General features: G+C 37.6%; 1 long non-coding RNA gene and 1 pseudogene across 1 annotated transcript in view; one reads left to right on the top strand and one right to left on the bottom strand.

Moving 5' to 3' along the window:
- LOC145524866 (uncharacterized) overlaps positions 1-26,190 on the top strand; it is a 67,848-nt gene extending 41,658 nt beyond the window's left edge. The window contains exons 2-4 of the long non-coding RNA XR_014067899.1: positions 8,398-8,633; positions 24,589-24,720; positions 26,083-26,190. This is a non-coding gene — a long non-coding RNA (uncharacterized LOC145524866). The remainder of the gene's footprint in view (positions 1-8,397; positions 8,634-24,588; positions 24,721-26,082) is intronic.
- Positions 11,485-12,085, bottom strand: LOC145523864 (RNA polymerase II subunit A C-terminal domain phosphatase SSU72 like protein 3 pseudogene; annotated as a pseudogene).
- Positions 26,191-26,745: the final 555 nt, after the last annotated feature.

The following is a 26,745-nucleotide window of genomic DNA, read 5'->3' as shown; positions in this document are numbered from 1 at the left end:
TCTCAACTTTGTGTTAAGTTTGTGAACAATGCAAATGCTCTACCAGAAACCCAGAAATGAGTGAGGGATAAAGCACAAAGAGGCAGGAAACAGAAGATTCTGCTTGAAAGCGGTCTTGTTGAGGAAGGAATCATAAGGAAATAGTCACTCTTGAGAACTGTTCTTTAAACACCAGTCTAGGCTATAATCTCTTGGAGTTGTAATGTTTGCTTTATGATCTATATCACAAGGTAGTAGCAATCTTCTTACAACCTAATGAAATTGAATTTTAAGTTTTTCTGTACTTTCCATATATGATTAAATTAAGCACTAAAAGCAAGAAAATTGGGATTTTATTTTTCCTTGTCAACAAGGTTTCCAAAAGAGTGGGTTCTTCTCATTACTGAGGCTTACTGATTTACAATTATCTCTTAAAAGACTTTTGATAACTGCACTGAATGTTTAATATTATACTATCATTAGCACATTTATTATTAATCTAAATCATACAATTGTGGCAATTAAGTTGGCTGCCTTTAAACACTTGCTTCATTGATCTTTAATTACACTTATAAGAATTGTACTGAATAGGGAAGTTGCTAACTGATACAATTCCATTTTGTTGTCCCATAATTTGTGATCACATCATTTAAATTTGTGAAATAGGACTGAATTTTTCAGTGAGATAGTCTTTATTTATACATTGTACAAATTTTCTATTTTTCTTTTTTTTTTAAATTTATTCTCCTAAATTTAATGAGTACCTACTGCGTTTCAGACAAGATGCCACTAGATATTTGGCATAAAATGATGAATAAGGTGAAGAAGTTTCCTAGTTTATGGAGTTTACATCATTGAGAATAAATAAGAGATAAATAAGAAGTAAAAATAAAATAATTCAGACTGTTCAGTTCAGTTCAGTCACTCAGTCGTGTCCGACTCTTTGTGACCCCATGAATCGCAGCATGCCAGGACTCCCTGTCCATCACCAACTCCCGTAGTCCACCCAAACCCATGTCATTGAGTCGGTGAAGCCATCCAACCATCTCATTCTCTCATTCAAACTCATTCAGACTCATCCATCTCATTCAGACTGTTATTAGAGCAATTAAGAAAAACACTTTCTAATAGAAATAATAAGTATTAAAGGGGTTCAGAATGAATCTCCCCCAAACATGCCACTTAGGCATGCAGACTGTCTTGAGTTGAAGGCAGTCACAACCCAGAGGATTCAAGAAACATTTTTACTTCCCTTTAACTACCCTAAAGAACAGAGAGAGAGGTCCTGGCCCAGAAAAAAAGCTATTATCAAGAGATAACTTGTTATTTGAATGACCCATCTGTATGGCAGGACACACCTCTGATTACCAAATATCTGCTCTTACCAGTCTGTGATTCTTCCTCTGTCCAAGGGGTTTTATCCCAGGTTTCTATCCCATTTCTTAGCTCAAGATGGCATATAAGACTGAATGGATTAAAAAATAGTAGGTAATGGAATTTATGAATTGGAAGACAAGTCAAAGAAAATTTTCAGAGAGTAAAAATAATATAAAGAATAGAAAATAGCAAGAGAGACATATGGGCAATATATAAAGATCAAACACAATTTTCCTTAGAGCCACAGATGAAAAGGGAAGAGATAATAGGGCAAATAAATACTATAAGTGATGAAGGCTGAGGCTTTTCCAAACTGATGAGATCTATCACCTATGAATTCAAGAAGCTTTGCAAGTCCCAATCAGAATAAAACAACAACCACCAGCACCACTTGTGCACATCAAAGTTAAAATGCTAAAAGCCAAAGAGAAAATTTTAAAAGCAACCAGTTGTATGCAGTTTTCTTTATGGATGTTATATTTCAATGAAAAGATTAAAAAATTTCAGAGAAAAGCAAGTCCTTTAACTTCAAAGTAGCAAAAAGACCACAGCTGGCTGCTCAACAGAAATTATTAGAAGTCATAAGAATATAATGTTCAAATGCTCAAAGTTCTGAGAAAAATAACTACCTGTTTTAAATTCTCTACACCCCAAAATATTGCACAGATATGAAAGTGGAATTAAGATGTTTCCTGACAAAAATAGAGAATTGGTGGCCAATAAACTTAAGAAAATCACATCACAAAGGAAAACATTGAATTAAAGGATGGTGTGAAGTACAAAGAAAATAGTAAACATTTGGGGAAATATAAGGAATACTCAGATAGATTTTGAAAAACAAAGGACACCAAAAACTTTGGGAGGTATTGCATGTGTGGCGAAGACTTCACGGATATTTACATATCTTCAAACTCTAAACTGTACACATTTCATATATGCAATTCTTTGTTTATCAATTATACCACAACAAGACTATTTTAAAAATAAAATTTGATTGAACAAAACAATTGTAATATCTTCTGGGTAAAAATATATAAAAATTTAAAATGCATGATAATATTAACAGCTGGTGTGGGATACAGATAAATACCGTAAAAGAGTCCTAGTGTTACTCTATTACTGGGAAAGTTGTAAAATAATAATTTGTATTGGACTGTAAGAAATCAAAGATACATGTTTAATCTCAAATGTAATAAAAAATATATATGCAACAAATTACTGTATGAGAAAAAAGTAAAATGAAAACACTTGATTAAATCGAAGGGAAACTAAAAAATGTGAAGAAAAATATCATGAAACACATGGTTTTGAAACAGCACAGCTCAGATTGGGACTTGAACCCCTGGTCTTCTAGCTGAGACCACACATCTGATTTTAAGATTTCATCATCATTTTTCTGTCATGCAGTTGTGTCTAACTCTTTGTGACCCCATGGACTGCAGCACGCCAGGCTTCCCATTCCTTCACCATCTCCTGGAGTTTGCTCAAACCAATGTTCATTGAGTCGGTGATGTTATCCAACCATCTCATCCTCTGCTGCCCCCTTCTTTCTTGCCCTTAATCTTTCCCAGCATCAGGGTCTTTTCTAATGAGTCGGCTCTTAGCATCAGGTTGGCAAGGTATTGGAGCCTCAGCTTCAGCATCAGTCCTTCCAATGAATATTCATGACTGATTTTTTCAGGATTGACTGGTTTGATTTCCTAGCTGTCCAAGGGACTCTCGAAGCGTTTTCTCCAACACCACAGTTTAAAAACATCAATTCTTTCGCACTCAACCTTCTTTATGGTCCAGTTCTCACATCGATACATGACTACTGGGAAAACCATAGTTTTGATATATGGACCTTTATATGACAGAACGTATATATGGCAAAGTAATGCCTCTGCTTTTTAATAGGCTTTCTAGGCTGGTGAATAGCTTTTCTTCCAGGGAGCAAGCGTCTTTTAATTTCATGGCTACAGTGATTTTGGAGACCAAGAAGATAAAGTCTGTCACTGTTTCCATTCTTTTTCTATCTATTTGCCATAAAGTGATGGAACTAGATGTCATGATCTTAGTTTTTTGAATGTTGAGTTTTAAGTCAGCTTGTTCATTCTCTTCTTTCACCTTCAACAAGAGGCTCTTTAGTTCCTCTTCACTTTCTGCCATAAGGGTGGTGTCATCTGCACATCTGAGGTTATTGATATTTCTCCTGGCAATCTTGATTCTAGCTTGTGCTTCATCCAGTCTGGCATTTTGCATGATGGACTCTGCATATAAGTTAAATAAGCAGGGCGACAATATTCAGCCTTGATGTGCTCCTATTCCAATTTTGAAACAGTCCATTGTTCTATTTATGGTTCTAATTGTTGCTTCTTGACCTGAATAAAGGTTTCTCAGGAGGCATGTAAGGTGGTCTGGCATTCCCATCTCTTTAGGACTTAATGAAACTCATGTTCTTGATGTCTCATCCCAGAGAGAATTCAGTGAGAGACAAAGTAATAGGTAAGAAGTGGATTTATTTAGAAAGAAACACATTCCACAGACAGAGTATGAGCCATGTCAGAAGGAGAGTGTGGCTGAAAAATATAGTGTGGTACTTTTTAAGGGCTTGGTGATTTCATAGGCTAATAAATGGGAGGATTATTTCCACTATTTTGGGGAAGGAATGGGGATTTCCAGGAATTAGGACACTACCCACATTTCGGTCTTTGACGGTTGACCTCAGAACTGTCAAGGTGCTGGTGGGTGTGTCATTTAGCTTGCTGATATATTCACAATGAGTGTATTCTGAGGACCAAGGCCTAGTGGAAGTGGATGCATCAGTCATCTTGGACCTATTTGGTTTAAAGAAGTTTATGATGTGTCCTCCAGCTATGTCTGGGTTATGTCATTTTTTTTTTTTTTTTTTTTTGAGGATTTTGCTCTGCTCTCTCCCCTCCTGTTTCATTCCCCTTTCAGACATTTTACTTCCATATGCTTATGGGAAGCAGATAGTTGCAATGGTTCATCTTCTATAACTGCTTCAAGCCTTGGTAGGGGTGTCAACCTTGGCTGTCAGGGAGTAAAAATCTCTGGATGTCTGATCTAAGTGCCCAGGGGCAGACAGCTTCTTGTTGTGAGTCAGTATGGGCTGGAAGTCTCACTAAGTCATCATCTGAACATGAAACAGATGTAACTGCTTCCATAGCCTTTCTATGAACCTACTTGATGATGAAGCACGTTTTGCAACAGCATCAGAGTACAAATATGTCTGTAAGGATGTAAGACGTAAAAGGCACAGTTAAGCACCTGATTACAGTGTAGGTGAGAAACTCAGTTATAATAACCCGTATTAGGATTGATTATGTTTTACTTAACATGCCAAATAATCCTACTTAAATAATTTCTCTTTGGGATATATCAGAGACCCCCTAAACATCCCAAAGTTAGCTGGTAATCAAAAGAGCTTCAATTAAAATTGGTATTTGGGAAGTTTACCAAAAAGTTTTAAAACTTGTACAGATAAGATTGCAGGTCATTATGAGACAATGCTTATTACTTAACCAAAGTTACAAAAGATCTTAAAAGCAAATACAGATCATTTGAAAACAAAGAAACTCATACTATCTGTTATTAAAAGCAGTATTTGAAGAATACATTGAAGAAGCCAAATACAATCTCTTGTTCCAGTGCACTCCCAACAAAATCCATTTATCCAACTAAATTTAATCTGATATCAGAAAATTCTGATCATGCAACTCTTTTCTCAGTATTTTTTCTCATTCTTCCCACCTTCTTTTAATGAAAATTTACATCTCACTTTCCTTAAGAGTTTTTTTTTTTTCCACACAGAGTTACTTTCCTTGTTGAAAAATTTATAAGAGCTACAAAAAGGTCTTATTTGACCTCCAGTAAAACTAGGTAGGAGACCTTCTAGAACTAACAACAAAAAAAGACATCCTTTTCATCATAGGGGACTGGGATGCAAAAGTAGGAAGTCAAGAGATACCTGGAATAAGCGGCAAGTTTTCTCTTAGAGTACAAAGGCTAACAGAGTTTTGCAAGAGAACACACTGGTCATAGCAAACACCCTCTTTCAACAACAAAAGAGAAGACTTTACACGTGGACATCACCAGATGGCCAATACCCAAGTAAGACTGATTATATTCTTTACAGCCAAGGATGGAGAAGCTCTATGCAGGCAGCAAAAACAAGCTCAGAAGGTGACTGTGGCTCAGATCACAAACAATTTATTGCAAAATTCAGACCTAAATTGAAGAAAGTAGGTAAAACCACTAGACTATTCAGGTATGATCTAAATCAAATCTCTTACAATTATACAGTGGAAGTGACAAATAGATTCAAGGGATTGGCTGTGTCAGATAGAGTTCTTGAAGAAGTATGGATGGAGGTTTGTAACATTCTATAGGAGGCAGTGATCAAGACCATCCCCAAGAAAAAGAAACGCAAAAAGGCAAAATGGCTGTCTAAGGAGGCCTTACAAATAACTGAGAAAAAAAGAGAAGCAAAAGGCAAAGGAGAAAAGGAAAGATATACCCATTTGAATGCAGAGTTCCAAAGAATAGCAAGGAGAGATAAGAAAGCCTTCCTCAGTGATCAATGAAAAAAGATAGAAGGAAACAAAAGATGGGAAAGACTAGAGATCTCTTCAAGAAAATTAGAGATACCAAGGGAGCATTTCATGTGAAGATGGGCACAATAAAGGAAAGAAATGGTATGGACCTAACAGAAGCAGAAGATACTAAGAAGAGGTGGCAAGAATACACAGAAAAACTACACAAAAAAAAGTTCTTAAAGACCCAGATAACCACAATGGTGTGATCACTCACCTAGAGCCAGATATCCTGGAATGTGAAGTCAAGTGGCCCTTAGGAAGCATCACTATGAATAAAGGTAGTGAAGGTGATGGAATTCCAGGTGAGTTATTCAAACCCTAAAAGATGATTCTGTTAAAGTGCTGCACTCAATATGTCAGAAAACTTGGAAAACTCAGTAGTGGCTACAGGACTGGGAAAGGTCAGTTTTCATTTCAATCCTAAAGAAAGGCAATGCCAAAGAATGCTCAAACTATTGCACAATGGCATTCATCTCACAGGCTAGCAAAGTAATGCTCAAAATTCTTGAAGCAAGGCTTCAAAAGTACATGAACCAAGAACTTTCAGATAGTCAACCTGGATTTAGAAAATGCAGAGGAACCAGATATCAAATTGCCAACATATGTTGGATCATAGAAAAAGCAAGAGAATTCGAGAAAAACATCTACTTCTGCTTTATTGACTATGCTAAAGCCTTTGACTGTGTGGATCACAGTAAACTGTGGAAAATTCTTCAAGAGATGGAAATACCAGACCACCTGACATGCCTCCTGAGAAGTCTTTATACAGGTCAAGAAGCAACTGTTAGAACTGGACATGGAAAAACAGACTGGTTCCAAATTGGGAAAGGGGTACATTAAGGCTGTATAGTGTCACCCTGCTTATTTAACATATATACAGAGTACATCATGAGAAATTCCAGACTGATGAAGCACAAGCTGGAATAAAGATTTCTGGGAGAAATATCAATAACCTCAGATATGCAGATGACACCATCCTTATGGCAGAAAGTGAAGAACTAAAGAGCCTCTTGATGAAAGTGAAAGAGGAGAGTGAAAAAGCAGGCTTAAAACTCAACATTCAAAAAACTAAGATCATGCCATCAGATCCCATCTGTTCATGGCAAATAGATAGGGAAACAATGGAAACAGTGACAGATTTTATTTTCTTGGGCTCCAAAATCACTGCAGATGGTGACTGCAGCCATGAAACTAAAAGTTGCTTGCTCCTTTGAAGAAGAGCTATGCCAAACCTAGACAGCATATTAAAAAGCAGAGACATAGTTTACCAACAAAGGTCCATCTAATGAAAGCTATGGTTTTTCCAGTAGTCATGTATGAATGCAAGAGTTGGACCATAAAGAAAGCTGAACACCAAAGAATTGATGCTTTTGAACTGTGGTGTTGGAGATGACTCTTGAGAGTCCCTTGCACTGCAAGGAGATCCAACCAGTCCATCCTAAAGGAAATCAGTCCTGAATATTCATTGGTAGGACTGATGCTGAAGCTGAGGCTCCAAGACTTTGGCTACCTGTTGGGAAGAATTGACTCACTGGAAAAGACCCTATGCTGGAAAGACTGAAGGCAGGAATAGAAGGGGACGACAGAGTATGAGATGGTTGGATGGCATCACTGACTCAATGGACATGAGTTTGAGTAAGTTCCGGGAGTTGGTGATGGACAGGGAGGCCCGGCATCCTGCAGTCCATGGGGTTGCAAAGAGTTGGACACAACTGAATGACTGAACTGGCTGTCTGACAACCGATTTATTATACTTAACACTGATGACTCTAAAAATATGTCTGTATTAATCAAATGAACAAGCTTAAGCCACTTTCAGTACCAGATATCAGCTCGTACTGAATATTTTTCAAATGACATTAACCTGAAATTCATTCGGCTGGATCATTTTATTTCTGAGTATATAAGTGCTTAATTTCCTTTAAATCAAATAGATAGAGATCTTTTGTAGATTAATTTGGCAATACCACACAGCTATAACACACATGTAGATATGTACAAGCACACAAAGCACAGAGACATCATAGTTACCATTTAAAAATTTCACCCCTGTGTCAGTCCCAGTACCAAAGCCATCATTGTCACACCTAACCTTTCTAGTTACGTGTATATTTATGTCTTTTAACAATTTGCCTCCAAATGCTGCCCTTTCCACAACCTTCTGCATATTCGATTTGCTGTGTCTTAACTGGAATCATGTCTTTCTACTCAAGAAACAATTGTATTTTCAATAACACACCTAAAACTTGAATTCCCACTCTTCATATTTATGTAGAAAGATATTGTTAGTTACCATTACAACTTACAAACATAACTTCCTCTCCTTTAGCTAAATTACCAACACCATGGTTTTCATATCACCTGGAAACTATTTTCCCTACATATTTAACTAATGGCCGATCTAGCTTCATCCTCTCCACCTCATGATTTTTTTTTTTAACAGAGCACCAGGAGGTCCACAGAGAGTTTAGCAGGCATCTGGTCCAAATTCCAGCTTGGTTTTGGCAGATCTGAAGCTGGAAAGACATTGTTACGATGAGGAGCCTTCTAAGACACTGCTAGAAGGAATGTCCAATAATGAAGGTCAGGACCCGGCACCCTGGAAGCCTGCTCACCAGAGAGTAAGACTCTAAAACACTTGCGAATGCCACCAGAAGTTTGCAGCCGTAGTCATACACTGTGAGTAACACCCATAGCTCCAGGTAAATGATCTCTGCATTCAGATCATCTCTAATCTGTCTCTGACTCTCTGCACAAGGAAACCCCAGGTACTGCAGGCATGGATGGAGCAACATGAGCCCAGAAAACTTCGCAGGTGACCTTTGACTAACCTCCTGCTCTCATTCTTACCAAAAGATCACTCACTCAATGCCCTCAGTGTTCAAAGTGTGATCTTAACAATATTTCTAACTCTACCGGAGACACTAGCTTCTATAGTTCCATCAAGATTAAAATCTAATTAAAACCAGATTAAACCACTAGATTAAAATCTAAACAGTAAATTCACCAGCATTAAAGTTCTAACTTTCCAATCTTTTTTATATTTTTATAATGTATCTACCCACTCCAGTATTCTTGAGCTTCCCTGGTGGCTCAGCTGGTAAAGAATCTGCCTGCAATGTGCGAGACCTGGGTTCAATCCCTGGGTTGGAAAGATCCCCTGGAGAAGGGAAAGACTTAAGTATCCTGGCCTGGAGAATTCCATGGAGCGTATAGTCCATGGGGTCGCAAAGAGTTGGACATGACTGAGCGACTTTCACTTTCATAATGTATAAGGACTTTTAGACAATGTTCTGCAACCTGTTTAATCCAGTCCTATTCCTTTTAATTTATTCACATACATTTTATAGTTTTCTTTTTAAATAAATGTATTATATTCTTAAATTTTTATTGGGCTATAGATGATTTGCAATGTTGTATTAGTTTCTGCTGTAAAGTGGATCAGTTAAACATATATACATATCCACTCTTTTTTAGATTCTTTTTCTATATAAGTCATTAAAGAGTTGAGAAGTGTTCCTTTTGCTATAGAGTTATTAGTTATCTATTTTTATTAGTTATTAGTTATCTATTAGTTATCTATTAGTCCTTATTAGTTATTAGTTATCTATTATTAGTTATTAGTTATCTAATATTAGTTATCTATTTTTTACATGCTTTATACTTTGTAATTCTTCACTGTAATCACTCCATTTAAGCACCTGCAGCATTTCACTCCTCTGTCATATTTGCCTTGGCTTGCCCAAACAGACAGGAACAGAATTAGCAACATATTAAAGTTTCCTTAAAATGGATTTTCTGGTCGAAATATCAACTAGACCAAACATTTTTAGCTTCAGAAGAATACCCATCACTACCTAAAAACCTGCTATAATTTGGTGTTCCCATTACATGAAATGGGCTTCCCTGATAGCTAAGTTAGTAAAGAATCTGCCTGCAATGCAGGAGAGCCCAGCTGGATTCCTAGATTGGGAAGGTCCCCTGGAGAAGGGATAGGCTACCTACTCCAGTATTCTTGGGCTTCCCTTGTGGCTCAGCTGGTAAAGAATCTACTTGCAATGCAGGACACCTGGGTTCGATCCCTGGGTTGGGAAGATACCCTGGAGCAAGGGAAAGGCTACCCACTCCAGTATTCTGGCGTGGAGAATTCCAGGGGCTATACAAGTGACTTTCACTTTCATTACATGAAACAATAGCCTCAACAGATTGTCCCCTCCCATAGGCAATCCTGATCCTCACTACTCATGATCAGCACAGAGGCTGATCAGAGAGGGGATTGAATCTACCAGGAAAGAAACCCTCGCCTCTGTACCACCCACACTGCCACATGCATATAAGTTCATGTGGTCATCTGTGGGGAATGACAGAAATTTGAGAGTGCTTCTAAATTCCTCCCTCTCTCTCTTCTTCACCAAGTCTTGTCATTTCAACCCCAACATCTCTCTCTACCTGTCCAGAGCCGCCACCCTATTTCTGGATCCACTCTTCTCCTTAGGAACTAAGTACAAGCTAGGCCCTCCAGGGCCTAGCAAGCTAGGCCTTGCTTCATTCTGGCTACACTCTGCAAAGAAACTCGGCTTCTACTTTATAACATAGCAGGTAACCTAACCTAATTCAGCCATGCCAACTACCTCTCCTTTATTTTCTTCTGTAAGTCACATGGGCTTTGGTGCCACTGCTGATCAGAACCAAGAATGTTGCACTTCACAATAGTGTAGGTCTACTTTCAGAGGAGCACAACACTCAAAATCATGAATGCCTTAAGAGTGAAGAAGTTTCTCATTAGGAAAGAATGCTTTTCTCCACGGAATTTACATGCTTTAAACAATAAGAATCCAAGGGGCTCAGTTTGTATATGCATCCCCTGCCACAAACAAAAAGACATATTTTCTTTAAATTAGGGGTTTGATTTCATTTAGCAAGCTACTTAATTGAACAGATCATGCCAAGATTTTAGTAATAATTGCCATCCATTATCTACCCTGAGTTTTTAATATAGTTGGCATTAGTAAAAGACATACAATCTACAACTAAAAATATTTCTAAGTTCATACATTCAGTATAATCCTCTCTCACCACACACACAAAAATCATGTTTATACATTATGCCAAAAGGGCAAATGGAAGTTGTTATCAATATAAATGAATGGAACAATTTTTTTTTTAATGAGAATATCCTTCAACATATCACTTGTTCATTACAAGCCTGGTTTGTTCATCAGAAAAATGGAGTCCTAGAGATTAGCTTCCTTGCAAACTGTGTGAGCATTGAATTGTTTCTTCCAAGTACCCACCCTATTGTCCCTCAAATTGAAAGGATTTTGATGCCTACTTATAGTCCATGTTCTATTTTCCATAAAATCTTTTTCTCCTCCACTTCCTTCCCTGGGAGGGGTATATCCGAAAAAAATCATACAGATAGCTTTTAGTGGAAAGGGCTTTGAAGATGTTTCTCACAGAAAATGCTGACTTGCCCAAAAGTCCAGGCACAAGTTCTTACTAACAAAGGAGCTGAAACCAGCCAAGGTCTTCAGCAGAAGCAGATCATGTGCAGAAATCACCTTCCTGTTTTCTCCTTTGCTACCTGGAGCAGCTCAGCCAGACTGCCTTCCATGTCCTCAGCCTGCTGGAGACCTTGGCAGAGCTCACAGAGGATCAAAGCTCCAAGGGTGGCTGCCTCCAGGGTGTCCACCATGTCCACACTGATCACAGGCACAGGCTGGAAAGTCTCCTCTTCTCTGGCACACAGGTCTGCCACCACCTTGTTATAGACTTTCTCCTTACAGGTGAAGATGACGTCGAAGGGATCTCTGCACCCTTGAAATCTTTCTGGATGGGACTTGATTTTCTCATTTTTTCCCCAAGATGTGTAAGAATCCATTCCTTTAGTAGTATTTTCAGTCTTTACAGGGAAGATCCTTGAGCATCTTCTCATATGAAGTTGAACATATTTGTTATTGAACATAACACACCACTGGTTGTTTGGGTGCCGGCCTTGGGAGCCTCACTCGGGATACTGCGCCGAAAGGCCTGACACTGAAGCCTTGCCTCTTGAGGATGTGTCAGGCTTCCATGCTCCTATTCACACTACTCATACAGACGACCTCCACCCTGAGGGGAGAGGAAGGCATGATGGCACTCACTTGGGACTCCAGCCAGACCGATAGATTTGAGGGGCTGAAGGGGACTCTGAAGCCACAGAGAAGATCGGCTGGGTCCAGTTCTTCCAAGCAGTGTTAGCGTCAAGGAACAAAACCCTATTTATATGGAGTCACCTCCCCTCGGTGGAAGGGGAACTCTTGATGGGTAATTGGGTTAAATCTTGAGTGACTGGGTTTTTGCTTTTCAGTATTAAATTAGTTGAATTTTGATAGGGGCTCTGACCAGAGAACCGAATCCAATCTAGTCATCAGAACAATCTGGTGATTAAATCACTCACCCTCTACTGCAAGGACTTGCCTATTCACCCACCAGCATTGTGTAATCTCCAGTTAAACCTGTCGGTGCTGGTGTGTATGGGGCTAAGATCAGTTAGACAACAACTAGTCAACTTGCCTGCCTATCACAGGCCTCTCTGATAACCTGAAGAATGCATGTGGAAAACGTCTTTGAAATTTCCAAACCTACTAATTCATGATACAAAGACTCACAATGGCTGTTCTGTACTTTTCATGTACAGTTGAAACTCCAAAGTGTAGTTGTGTTAAATCATATGAAGATATCTGTAGTTGTGTCCATCAATCAATAAATTGATTTGCCAGTGTCAAAAGCAACCTCTGGATAACATGCCTGCCAATGGTGTTTCACAAGTTGCAAGAACATCACATTTTCTCCATTGGCTTTTCCTCAATTCATAATAATTGTGAAGACAGCAATGTATTCCCTCTCCCTTAACATGTCTCCAAGAACAGCTCTGTCTGAGCACTCCATACTCAGAATAAAAGGCTTTTCATTTCTTTTCTTTTCTTCATTTGGTTAGTTGACCAAACAAATTATACAGATGTAAAAATTGGAAATGGGACCCTTCACTTTGAAATGGCACAGGAGAAAGATCCACAGATTGAACGTTCCTATGAACCTGCCTGTTGCAGTAATTCTCACATTGCAAAGAGGACTGCATCAATAAGCATCCTAAGTCTACTCAAAGTGTCATTCCTGAGACCCACAGCATCAGCATAGACCAGCAGCTTGTTCACAACAGAAACTGGGGCCCCAGATCACCGAATCAGATTCTCTGGGAGTGAAGCCTAAATGTCTGGAAAGTACAAAGCCCTTCAGATGACTGTTATGGGCACCAAGGATTGAGAGCAACTAACTCAAAGCAGAGGTTTCTGAAACCCAGATGGACATTGATAGTCCCTGGGAAGGCATTCAAAGCCCTGCCTCTAGATGGGAGATGGGATTTCTGAAGAGAAAAGCCAGATTAGAGACAAGGCCAGGCATAACTGAAAAGGTAGTCAGATCTTAAACACGGTGTGAAAATGTTTTTATTAGAGTCAATGACTGAGACCTAAAGCATTCTTGGGGGGAAAGAGGAAAAAAAAAAAAAAAGATAGAAGCAAGATCTTACAGCCAGAACTATAATCCTGATTCAAGGGGAGGGCCATGTTTCAACAGAGTTGAGATAGTGTATGTCTTCATAGAATGGCTCTAAGGTCACACAGTGGAGGAAATCTTTACTTCTGATTTGTGTGCTCCCGAGTTTATCTCTGAGCCTTGGACAGGTCTTGTGAAACGTGTCAGGACTGTGGCAGTCAGTACTTGAGCTCTCAGTGCTTGAGGAGTGCTCATGTGTCACACCACAGGTCTTCCTGATGTTGCAGTACCAACAGGTTCCCCAAACCCTGGGCCATGAGCTAGTACTGGTCCATGGCCTGTTAGGGACCAAGCCACACAGTAGGAGTGAGTGAAGTTTCATCTGTATTTACAGCCACTCCCCAGGGCTCACATTACAACCCGAGCTCCACCTCCCATCAGATCAATGGTGGCACCACATTCTCATGGGAGCACGAACCCTACTGTGGACCATCCATGGGAGGGATCTAGATTCTGTGTTCCTTATGATAATCTAATGCCCGACAATCTGAGGTGGAGCTGAGATTGTGATGTAAGCACTATGGAGCAGCTGCAAATACAGATTACCATTAGCAGTGAGGTGTGACTGCGTAGAGACCATAATAGATCAACTCCTTGCAGACTCATATCAGAACCCTATCAACTGAGTTGCAATTAAGCTACATCTAGTGACAGGATTTACAGTGGCAAGTGAGTTGATGTGCTCCAGTTGTACAGCTGCATCTGGTGGTGGGCTTTAAGTCAAAGACCGGCACTTATTTTAGTTCACACGTGGTCTACCTATTACTTTACTCACCACTTCCATCCATGCTTCTTTCCCACACTGTGCACTTGACTCAGTCACCATTTTGGGAAGCTCAGAAGCTAACCCTAGCCAAAATGAGTAAAAAACAAAAAACATGTCACTCAGATCTTCTTTGGAAAGAGGGAAAGACTCAGTGATGAGACAGCAGAAGACTCTAAGACTAACAATGAAAAGAAAGCTGTATTTGAAAGTGAATATCAAAAATATGTATGCTCATTCGTGTTTGACTCTTTGTGACCCCATGGACTATAGCCCACCAGGCTCCTCTGTCCATGGAATTTTCCAGAAAAGGATACTGGAGTGGGTTTCCATTTCCTTCTTCAGGAGATCTTCCCAACCCAGAGATCGAACCTGTGTCTTTTGCATCTTCTGCATTGGCAGGAGTATTTTTTACCACTGAGCCATCACAGCAGCAAAATACCAAGAGTCCTATTTAAGTTATGTGTTTATTGCAACAGATGATACACATTCTCCAAGCCAGCTTTGTATAATATGTGGCAACCAGCTATCCAACAAAGTCATGACATCTTCAAAACTGCTTTACTACATGGAGACTAAACACTTCACATTAAAAGACAAGCCTTCGGAATTTTTCAAAACAAAAAAAACAAAACAAAAAACCATGAACATGAAGAACAGAAGAATTATTGAAGACTATTGCAGCAATGAAATTAAAAGATGCTTACTCCTTGGAAGGAAAGTTATGACCAACCTAGACAGCATATTAAAAAGCAGAGACATCACTTTGTCAACAAAGGTCCAACTAGTCAAGGCTATGGTTTTTCCAGTAGTCATGTATGGATATGAGAGTTGGACTATAAAGAAAGCTGAGCACCAAAGAATTGATGCTTCTGAACTATGGTGTTGGAGAAGACTGTTGAGAGTCCCTTGGACTGCAAGGAGATCCAACCAGTCCATCCTAAAGGGGATCAATCCTGAGTGTTCATTGGAAGGACTGATGTTGAAGCTGAAACTCCAATACTTTGGCCACCTCATGCAAAGAGCTGACTCATTGGAAAAGACCCTGATGCTGGGAAAGATTGAGGGCAGGAGAAGAAAGGGCCGACAAAGGATGAGATGGTTGGATAGCATCACCGACTCAATGGACATGAGTTTGGGTAAGCTTGGGGAATTGGCAATGGACAGAGAGGCCTGGCGTGCTGCAGTTCATGGGGTCACAAAGAGTTGGACATAACTGAGCGACTGAACTGAACTGAACTAAACCACTTCATCAAATGTGTCTGTACTGAAGGCACCATTCTTAGGGTCTAAGCACATTGCTAAAGCCAAGAAGCCCTTTACTCTTGGTGAAGAGTTGATCCTACCTGCTGCTAATGACATTTGTCATAAACTTTTAGGAGAGGTTGTCATTCAAAAAAGATTCCATAACTAGACAAAGTGATGAAATAGCAAATGATATTGAGGCATAATTGTGCCGTGGTATGCAATCCAGGTTGATGAGTCTACCGATGTTGACAACAAGGCAACCATGCTTATTCTTATAAGACACATTTTTAAGGAGGATATGCACGAGGATATGTTACATATGCTTTTGCTGCCTATCAACACTGTCACTGCAGAACTATTTCAAACACTTGAAAGAATGCATATCAGGAAAGCTGAATTGGTCATTTTGTGGTCGTATATGTATGGATGGAGCAGGTGCCATGACTGGACAACTTTCTGGTTTTACTACTTGAGTCGAAGAGGTCGCTTCTGAATGTGGTCTTTGCACTGTGTTATCTTTAGAGAAATGTTGGCTAGCCAAAAAAGTCACCTGAAATTAACATTTTACAGGATGTTTTTAAAATTATCAACCACATTAGAGTGCATGCCCTTAACTCATTACTTTCCATCTGTTGGCACAGCTCTGTGAGGAGATGGACACAGCACACACATCTTCTCTTATACACAGAAGTGAGATGCCTTTCTAAAGTTAGGCCATGGGCCAGAGTTTTTGAGTTATGTGAGCCATTTCAGAGATTTCTTTTAGAAAAACAATCATCACTGGCAGCACATTTTGGTGACAAAGAATGGGTTGTAATACTTGCTTACTTGTGTGATGTATTCAACCTGCTCAACAAACTCAATCTATCAGTTCAGGGGAGAATGACAACAGTGTTCAAGTCTGCAGATAAAGTGGTATTATTCAAAGCCAGAGGGTACTTATGGGAGCAATGAGTGAACACTGCAATTTTTGACATGTTTCAAACATTAGTAGAGAATTTTAAAGATTAAGCCAAGGACTTCTTTACTCCGAGTTGGTGTATGACTGCCTATTTCAGCTTTCAAAAGAGTTTGACCATTAGTTCACAAACACAAAAGACCCCCAGAGTGGAAAGAAATGAATCTGCAATCCATTTGTGAATAAGTCAGGTGAATCGACTTTTTTTTTTTTTTTGCCTGTGCTAGAAGAGAATCAACTGCTTGTGATCATAAATGATGGTGGCCTTAAAAATATGTTTGAGACAACTTCAAATCTCTATATATTCTGGATTAAAGTCAAGGTGGAATATCCTCAGATTGCCACAAAAGCACTGAAAAGCCTGCTTTCATTTTCTACATCTTATCTTGGTAAAGCAGGGTTTTCTGCAGTGAGAGCAAACAAAATGAGATTTTGGAGTAAAATGGACATAAGCAACACACGGTATCACTGTCTCCCCTCACCCCTAGAGGGGACCATCTAATTGCAGGAAAACAAGCTCTGGGCTTCCCGATTCTGCATTATGGTGAGTTATATAATTATTTCATTATCTATCACTATGTAATAGTAATAGAAATAAAATTTACAATGAATGCAATGTGCTTGAATCATCCCCAAACCACCACACTCACCCCCAACCCCCCAGTCGGTGGAAAATTGTCTTCCATGAAACCAGTTCCTATTGCCAAAAAAGTAGGGGACTGCTGTGCTATAGTATTTCAGTTAATGAAAGCAAATTGGTCTTGACCCAAGGAATTTGAAACCTCGGTGAATTGAGAATTTACAAAATTTCTTTTCTTTCATGCAACAAAATGCATTCCCTCCAGGTATTACTTCTGCTTTACTGACACTAAACTCTATCAAAAGGCCTCTAGAGTCCAATTTTTATATCTCCAGTAAGATTGCTAGATTTTAATCCTTAAAATATCAAGCTAATAGAGTTTTGTTATATCAAATATTTGTTTAATTTCATTATAAGAGCTTTTAATATTATTATTAAAGTCTCCTTTAAGTATATGAGATGGATGACAAAAACCTAAGAGTCAAAGAGGTGGAAGATGTGTGTTTCAGGTGACAAAATTAACACTATGTATTCTTTTTTATTTTGAAGAATTTTAATGTGTTGTTGTTCAGTCACTCAGTTTTGTCTGACTCTTTGGGACCCCATGGACTGTAGCATACCAGGCTTCCCTGTCTTTCACTGTCTACCAGAGTTTGCTCAAACTTATGTCCATTGAGTTGATGATGGCATCCAACCATCCCATCCTCTGTTGTCCCCTTCTCCTGCCCTCAATCTTTCCCAGAATCTGGGTTTTTTCTAATGAGTTGACTCTTCACATCAGGTGGCCAAAGTATTGGAGCTTCAACTGTAGTATCAGTCCTTCCAATGAATTTTTATGCTTGATATTCTTTAGTATTGTTTGGTTTGATCTCCTTGCTGTCCAAGGGACTCTCAAGAGTCTTCTCCAGCACCACGTTCAAAAGCATCAATTCTTCGGCGACAATATCTATGGACAGTGCCTTTTTCACTCTGTGACTCTGTTGCCTTTAGTTGCCATGGATGACTGACTCTTCTTGGTAACCCCTCTGATAGTTTCAGGGAAGACACAGTATTCACCTTATAAGTCATTTGTGTTGTTGAAATTTGGGGGTTGATACACCACGTGGACCATCTCTGGAATCAGATATCCTGGTCTTTACATCACCTGTACAAGATACTAGCCATGTGATTTGCGGCAAGTCTCACTTTTCTAATCTTTAAATTTTAAATTATTTCAATAAAAGGTATAATGATATCTTTAAGAATTTTGTATACCAAGTGAGAATTTTTAAAAATGGCTAGACTGTACTAAGCATTAACTATTAATTAATGTTAATTGTTTGCATATCTTTGCACAAATAAATAATGTATTGATTTGGTTTTACTCTCATAGGGTAGTAATTTCAATTTTCCTACATTTTGGAGAATGTCTCACACTAGATTCCAAGTTTTAACAGCAGTAGTTTGTGACTTTAACAATGACTAATGATTTGTTTGTACGTCAGTTTCTCCCAGGGGGCATAGAGGAAAGAATCTGCCTACCAGTGGAGGAGATGCAAGAGGCTCGGATTTGATCTTGGGTTGTTAAGATTTCCCTGTAGTAGGAAAGGGCTACCCACTCCAGTATTCTGGACAAGAGTGACAGAGGAGCCTGCTGGGTTACAGTCCATGGGGCCACAAAGAGTCAGACACAACTGAGCAACTGAGCACACACAGACATTGCCTTTTATTGAATACATCTTCTGCACCTCTTTAAATTCTCTCAGTCAAATCTTTCTTCACACCCTTGGCCACTTATCCCCCTCAACTTCTGGTCTACTGATGCCAAGCCAGACCATGAGGTGTATTTTCTGAGGCCCACGAGGCTCAGTGCTGGAACTTCTGGCTCTTTCCAGAACTTTCAGACATCTCAAGATAACACAAGACATGGATCTGACATTCTGTAATGTTGCAAAAAGGTTATGTAATCTGGAAGTGAGTGTGAGGAGGTGTGGGATCTGATACGGTTAGATCCCCATAGGGCAAACTTTAAGCAAGGGGAGACAGGAGGCAGACAGAACAGAAAGATGGGTTGTCTTTATCTCCCCTTTTCCTTCTGGTATACAGTTCTGAAGAGTGCTTTCTCTGTGACTGGTCAAGTGAATGTACTTGAGGTGTTTTTGTGGCTTGTCAAGAAGGAATGGCCAACACACTAAGTCATTGCCTAGTATTGCTTCTGATGGCTCAACTCTCTTTTCCTTTGGTTGCCTTGAAAGTATGTTGTTGCTATCGTTTAGTGAGTAAGACATGATTACAAGAAACTCTTTGTGACCCCTGTGGACTGTCGGCCACCTGGCTCCTCTGTCTGTGGCATTTCCCAGGCAAGAATACTGGAGTGAGTTGCCATTTTCTTCTCCAGGGAATCTTCCTAACTCAGGGATTGAACTTGTGTCTCCTGCATTAGCTGGTGCATTCTTTACTGCTGAGCCACCAGGGAAGCCCTTTGAAATTATACATCGTATGAAAATCTTTGGAGCTTCCCTGGTGGCTCAGATGTTAAAGGATCTTCCTACAACATGGGAGGCTGAGATTCAATCCCTGGGTTGGGAAAATCTCCTGGAGAAGGGAATGGCTACCCACTTCAGTGTTCTTGTCTGGAGAATTCCATAGACAGAGGAACCTGGCGGGCTACAGTCGGTGGGGTCACAAAGAGTCAGACATGAATTGGTATCTTACCCTTGGTTGGGGCTTTGTTTCTAGGAATTTCAAGCTGTGACCACCTTTTTATTCATAAGTCTTCAAACACAGTAGCAGTCTTCTCACTAACTCTCATCCATGCATTCATTTATTTATTTCATCACAAAATCCGTTACTTATGTTATTGAAATGCAATGTGCACAGTTGGAGATACAAAGGTGATCAAAATTCGTTTCCATGCTTTATGGGAATTACAGTCTAGTAGCAGTGGCTCTACAAGTATCTGCATTAAAATTGTAGCATAATAGATTCCTTGAAGAGAAATATATATGAAGGGCAGAGTTTGAGGGGAACAATTTTAGCTGGGAGATTGCAGAAATCAAATACTCTGCTGGTGACATTTGTTCTGGGTCTTTTTGTTCAAGTAAATGTGTCACTTTTGACTGAGTCAATGAGTGGATAAATAAAGTGATAGCTTAAATACCCTATAAGCTCTTCTCCATCACTGAGTTAGAAAGTTTAAGAACTCAAAGATATTGTTACTTATAATGGGCTCAAAATCATTATATTTAGTATAAGTATTTAAATAAATAAGTTTAGATGTTCCCTTACATGAGAATATGATTATTATAGAAAAAATAAGGAAGTAAAAATGAATAACATTCATAATTCGACCAGTGTTAAACCGCTAAGTTAACATTTCAGATATTTTCACATGTATCCATTTTTTAAAATTGCATCATATTGGAGATAAAATGTTTGTCATTTTAGTATTATTCTGTGAATATTTTTCCATATCAGTAATGCTAGAGAAGCTTTCAAATGATTGCATGGCTAATGTGCTTAATCATTTCATTGTAGTATTGTGCAATTGTTTATCTATCTAAAGCTTTTATGTGGTCATTTATTTTGTTTCAACTTTTTTTCAATATCTTAAATTATTTTACATTAAGCATTCCAAGTTAGTGTAATCTTTCTGTGAATCTTAGTTACATCCTTACATAAAATTTTATAAGTACAATAGTTATATTAAAGAACACAAGCATTGCTACTATTTTTTCAATTGTTGTTTAGTTAGCAGCCAAACATATTATCTTAACATACAGGCTTACCAGTACTAGGAAATACTACCGCATTTCTAGGATATAAAATGGATTTTATAATTGAAAATACATGTGATTGATTGGGAGAAACTCTTGTTTCATCTGTAACCCAGAGATGGTAATAACTATTTCATATATTTTGTCAAGATTAAAAAATATTTTATAAGGAAATATGTGAACATTAATCTGATTTTTTAAAAGATAGCAAAAATATAAAAGATTAGGTGGGGAAAAAGGACACAACCACAGATAAAATAGTTAAAAATTTATAAGAGAATAGCTTTGCAATTCAAAGATGTTTTACTCCAAAACTTAGAAGTGAATAATTTCTGAACAAAATATAAAATTTTAAAAGTTGACACAAAATTAGAAATCTGCAATGGAAACATCATAATAGATGAGATTGCAGAGTGATTAAAAATCTATTGTTAAAGGACAATAGGATCAGAAGGGTATATTAAATAGTTTCTGTTTTCCTTTAAATATTAATAGCAGATGGTATTCATATTTAGAAAACTTTTCAGGCCATAGAGACAAATGGAAAATTTCCAAGATCAGAATATTTTTAGAGATAACATTTGATTGGGAGTTCACATAAAAAGAAATCCATAGAATGTACTTGTATATATACATAGACAAAAGATTTAAATAAAATATTAAAAGTTAAATCCCTCTATATTGTAATAAGAATAATATACTATTATTGGGTTTAGTGGGTTTAGTGCCAGAAAAACAACTCAATATCAGGAAGCCTAATGACATTGTTTATTATAATAACCAATTAGAGAAGAGAATAATTAGGTCACATGAATCAATGATGAAAAAGAATTTGATAAAATTTAGCAGCTCTTTCTAATAACTCTATAAGTAAAATGGAAGCAATTACTAGAATATTATAATTACCATTTATCAAATTCCCCCAGTATGAACTATAACAAGGATGAAACATTAAATTCATTCCAATAAGCAAAATTATAAGGAGATATCACAGCACCATTTAATAATATCCTAGCAATGTAATGAGTCAAAACATAAAAGCCACCATAAACATTGTTAAAGGCATAGGGTGTCCATTTTTGTCAATGATATGATTACATGTCTATAACACCAAGAAAGTTCTAGTAGCACGCTGCCAGCATTGATCTTTTTAAATATGTAAGACAGCTAGATATGAGTTCAATATTTGTACAGAAGTTCTGTTGATAAGAATATACACAAGTTATAAAACTTTTAGAAATGAATAAAATAAGGTTATGAAAGAATTTTATGAAAAGAGACTATAAATTATTCTTGATAAAATAAAAATACATAAACTACTGCAAACATTGGCCATCTTCTCATATCGAAATTCTTTATATGATAAATATATCAATTGTATGGAAATAGGATATAAAATTACTGCAGGCACAGATAGAGCATTAACTTTTATGCAGAAGAATCATTGTTGAAAAGTAGTAAAGAAAATTTTAAAGAACATTAGTGCTGCTTTAAAGAAGTCAGCAGAAATAAGAGAGGGAATTCAGAAATAGATCACAGGATACATTCCCCATTATAATTTTCCTTTTCCTTTTCGTTTTGAGTTGTGTACTTTCTGTTGGATCATTGAGATTTTGATTTGCTTTTCTGTGAATTGCCTCTTTAAAACTGGGTCTTAATTACCTTCTTGATGATTTTCAAGAGTTTTTATATTATTTTTTTAACTGTTTTCTATAATCTTTGTTGCAAATTTTTTAAAGTTTTATTAAAAATGTATAAGAAAACAATACGTTATCTAAAATGAATAAAACTAAAAATAATTTCAATCCTTACTACTAGCAGGATGTGGGCAAAAGTTACTCATATATTTGTTGCATAAATGTAAATTATTTAAATTTATTAGAAAGTAAAGTAGGAATAGCTAATAAAATTATTGGTAAATATATCCTTTAACTACAAATTCTTCTCTTTGGAATCAATTGCATAAAGTAAATACTGGCAAGGATATAAACGCAAGTATGTGCAATGTGCTTAAATTATTTTATTGTCATAAAATGCAAATGATAAGTATATTTCTAATGGATATACATGTGCATAATTTCTGATAAGTATATTCTGTATGACAATATGATCCCAGAGGAAAATATGAAAGTGTATAAATTATGTTTTCAAGGGCTTTGGAAAAGTGGGAGAAATGAAAGAGGGAAGAAACATAATTAACAGACTAATAACATGTATACTAAAACATATGTAATGCATATATGTATGTGTTTATGTAAACATCTATATACTTATGTATATCTAAAAAGTTAAAATGAATCAGGGGTAAAAACTGCTTTTGAACTTTCCAATCTCCTCTAAAACAAACAAGCAAAATGGACTTTTTATAGCAGTATTAAACTCCCTTATATTACATTTTTTGCCTATTTTACTTGCTTGCCCACAATAAATTTTCAATTGTATTCTCTTGAAGATATGTGTGTATATATATATATGTGTGTGTGTGTGTGTGTGTGTGTGTGTGTGTATACATATATATATACACACACACACACATATATATATGAATTTTATTATTGGCCCACAAGGCATAAAATATCTAATACCATTTCTTTCAGAAAATGTTTCCCAACCTGACACAAAGGTCAAAGATTAAGGCAAAGTGTTTCCAGTAGGTGAGGTACATGGTCAATTGGTGGGTGAGAGTTTATCACAAGCTGTGAAAATCTAAACATACACTGTGAACTGATGTAATAAAATTGACCTATGAAAGACAGAACCTTAATTGGCCAATCATCATGAAAGTGATTTAATCCTGTCTTAGAAATGATTCCTTACCTTCATTAAACTTTTTGAATTAATGTCAGTTTTGGGGAATTTCAACCATAACTTCATGAAGCACTTTCCTTGCTACTTTAACCATTTCAGAGTATACAAAAATGGAAAGGATACTACAATATTGATGCCAAATGCTCATAAAAATTGCATGCAAAAAACTAATATTGGAGACTTCTGTAAATGTAGATATTACAATATCAAATCAACCCCCCCATGTAATATTTACAAGTATCTTAAGAGTCAGACATGACTGAGCAACTGAACAACAACAACTCTAAGTGAGATTTATTCCACAAATGTAAAGGTGATTTAAAATGAGAAAATATATCATTCTAAATCATTGCATTAATAATCAATGGAGAAAAATGACAATTCAATGATGCCTAAAGGACATTTGATATTTAAAATCCATTCAGGATCTTTGTTAATTAGAAATAAAATGATGCTGTGGCAACAAGGTAAAGAAAACTAACTCAAACCTAAAACATTATTTAAAGAAAAAACATTAGATATGTTCTTGTTAAAGACAGAAACTAGTGACAGATGCTTGCTATTACTTCTTTGACTCCTAAAAGAATAGCATGAAATTATCTCAATGTCACTTGGTCTTAGCAGAGGTTATGAATATATTTTATTGTGTCTGCCAGCTCATCTACTTTGTAATAGTTCCTCTGAGAATCATTTCCCCTCCCTCCCACAACTATAGAACACAAAGGTGGGTCCTTGTGGTGGACACATGCTAGGGTAAACTCCAATATGTAACACAGTTTTAAATTTTTTAAGCAACGCTTGGAACCAGTGATTTGCTTCTAACTAATAGAATATGCTAAGTAGCATGATGGCATGTCACTTCCTTGGTTAAGCTGTATTAAATGTAACAAGAAATGAGATGCCACTCTCTGATTATCTTTTCTTAGGGTATATCTTAGTGGGAGCGACAGATTCTCCTCCTTTTCTTGAAGAAGTAAACATCCACATTATGAAATTTCCAAGGAGAGAGTCCCATGACAGGGAGCTGCAGGTGGCCTCTGGGACCAGAGCAATTGCCAGTAAGACCTTGGACCTTCAGTCATACAGTCCTTTAAGGGAATGAATACTTTGTGAGTTTGGAAGCAGATTCTTTCCTAGCGGTGTCTTCAGCTGGGAATAACAGATGCAACTATTATATATAAAATAGTTAACCAATAAGGACCTCTGTATAGCACAGGGAACTGTACTCAATATTTTGTAATAACCTATAGGAGAGAAAAATCTTAAAAAGAATATGCGTGTGTGTGTGTGTGTGTGTGTGTGTGTGTGTGTATCCCTGGAGAAGGAAATGGTAATCCACTCCAGTATTCTTGCCTGGAGAATCCCATGGACAGAGGAGCCTGGCAGGTTACAGTCCATAGGGTCACAAGAGTCAGACATGACTTAGCGACCAAACCACCACCATATATATATGGTGGATCACTTTTCTGTATGATTGAAACTAGCACAGCACTATAAATCAACTGGTCACAAAGAATTGGACACAACTGAGCACACACACAGAGTATAAACCTTTTGATAGTAATTTTTACTCTGTTACCAAATTTGGGGTCCAGCTGCTTGTTGCTCAAAAGTCAATACTCAAGAGGGAAGATGGGTGGAAAGGAAAGTTTGCTTTATAAAGTTTACTTTATTTCAGAAGCTGGCAAATGGAGAAGAGAATGGACTCATGTCCAAGGGCCAACTCTCTCCTGGCAATCAGTGGGCAAGAGTTTTTAAACGGTAGTTTCAAGAGCGTATTGGTAGAGGGAAGGGACTACATGTAGAAACAGCAGAGTCAGCTCTGACGGTCATCTTGAAATTGGTCATGTGGTTGTCTGATTAGCATCTTGATTGCTTTAAGTGCATTTAATCTTCAAGTCCAGGGTCAGTTTGTTTCCATTTCTTTGGGGCCATTTCTTGGAACTGTGGCAGCTTTTGTAATGGCTACAGCCTGGTCATCATGTAGTTAACTTCTTTCTGGTGGAGGAAAGTGGGGGTTTCAGTATCTATGAAATAGTGCAAAGGGTATTAACTATAGCCTGTATGTGTACCTGAACTTAGTCGTGTCCAACTCTTTGCAACCCCATGAACTGTAGCCCATCAGGCTCCTCTCTCTATGGAATTTTCCAGGCAAGAATAATACTGGAGTGGGTTGCCATTTCCTCCTCTAGGGGATTTCCTGACCCCGGGATTGAATCCATGACTCTCCGGTCTCCTGCACTGGCCGGTGGATTCTTTACCACTAGCGCCAGCTGGAAGCCCTTAGGGGAGAACTAAAAGTCCTTGATTTTGTTTAATGACAAAAATATGGTTATTTTTTCATGATTGATAATTTTTTTTTGTTTCTCCTTTTTCCTCGTTTCTCTGATTAAATTTATTCTTTGACTAAATTTTTTCAGAGACAAAGCAGCAGGACATGGAGGGGAAGGACCCTGTGACCCTGCTTCATTTCAACTCTACTGCATGAATCAATAAGAAAATAAATAACTTAAAAAATGTGTTACTTACATTTGTCTTTGTTGTTATTGTTGTGTGTCATTCTATGTCATTTCAAAACAATTGATGGAAATGTGACTATTAAACTAAAACACTGTTTGCCATCATGAAGTGAAAAATGAGTTCCCCTCAACTTAATATCAAACAATTCAATTCTGCCACAATAATGTGTAAACTCATCCATTGTACCTAGTATTTTAAAAATTGGTTATCTCACATGACTAAATGACTGGCCTATATATTTGCACAATCTGACATAGACCCTGAAAATCTTCCCCATGTTATTCTGAACTGAGGTATCATAAAGTTGTCTTAAAAATCAGAATTGGTTTTGGTCTAAAAACAGAAAATTAAATGATAGATGCTTTCTGCTAACATTATGCATAGCATCCCTATAGAACACATTACCAAAATATAGCCACAGCAAGAGATGTAAGATCTAGACCCTCTATAACTGTCCAGCATCACTATAATTCAGCCAAGGTCTTCAAAAGTCAAAAGGAACCTCCTAACTGAGAGTTATAAAACCTGGCAATGACTATTACTCTCCTGTAAGCTAGGCCTTT

The sequence above is a fragment of the Giraffa tippelskirchi genome, chromosome 10 (genome assembly GCF_054371585.1).
Source record: "Giraffa tippelskirchi isolate mGirTip1 chromosome 10, T2T-mGirTip1v1.2.pri, whole genome shotgun sequence".
Classification (NCBI taxonomy): Eukaryota; Metazoa; Chordata; class Mammalia; order Artiodactyla; family Giraffidae; genus Giraffa; species Giraffa tippelskirchi.
Note: the sequence above shows the minus strand (reverse complement) of the source record. Positions and strands in the feature narration are given on the sequence as shown.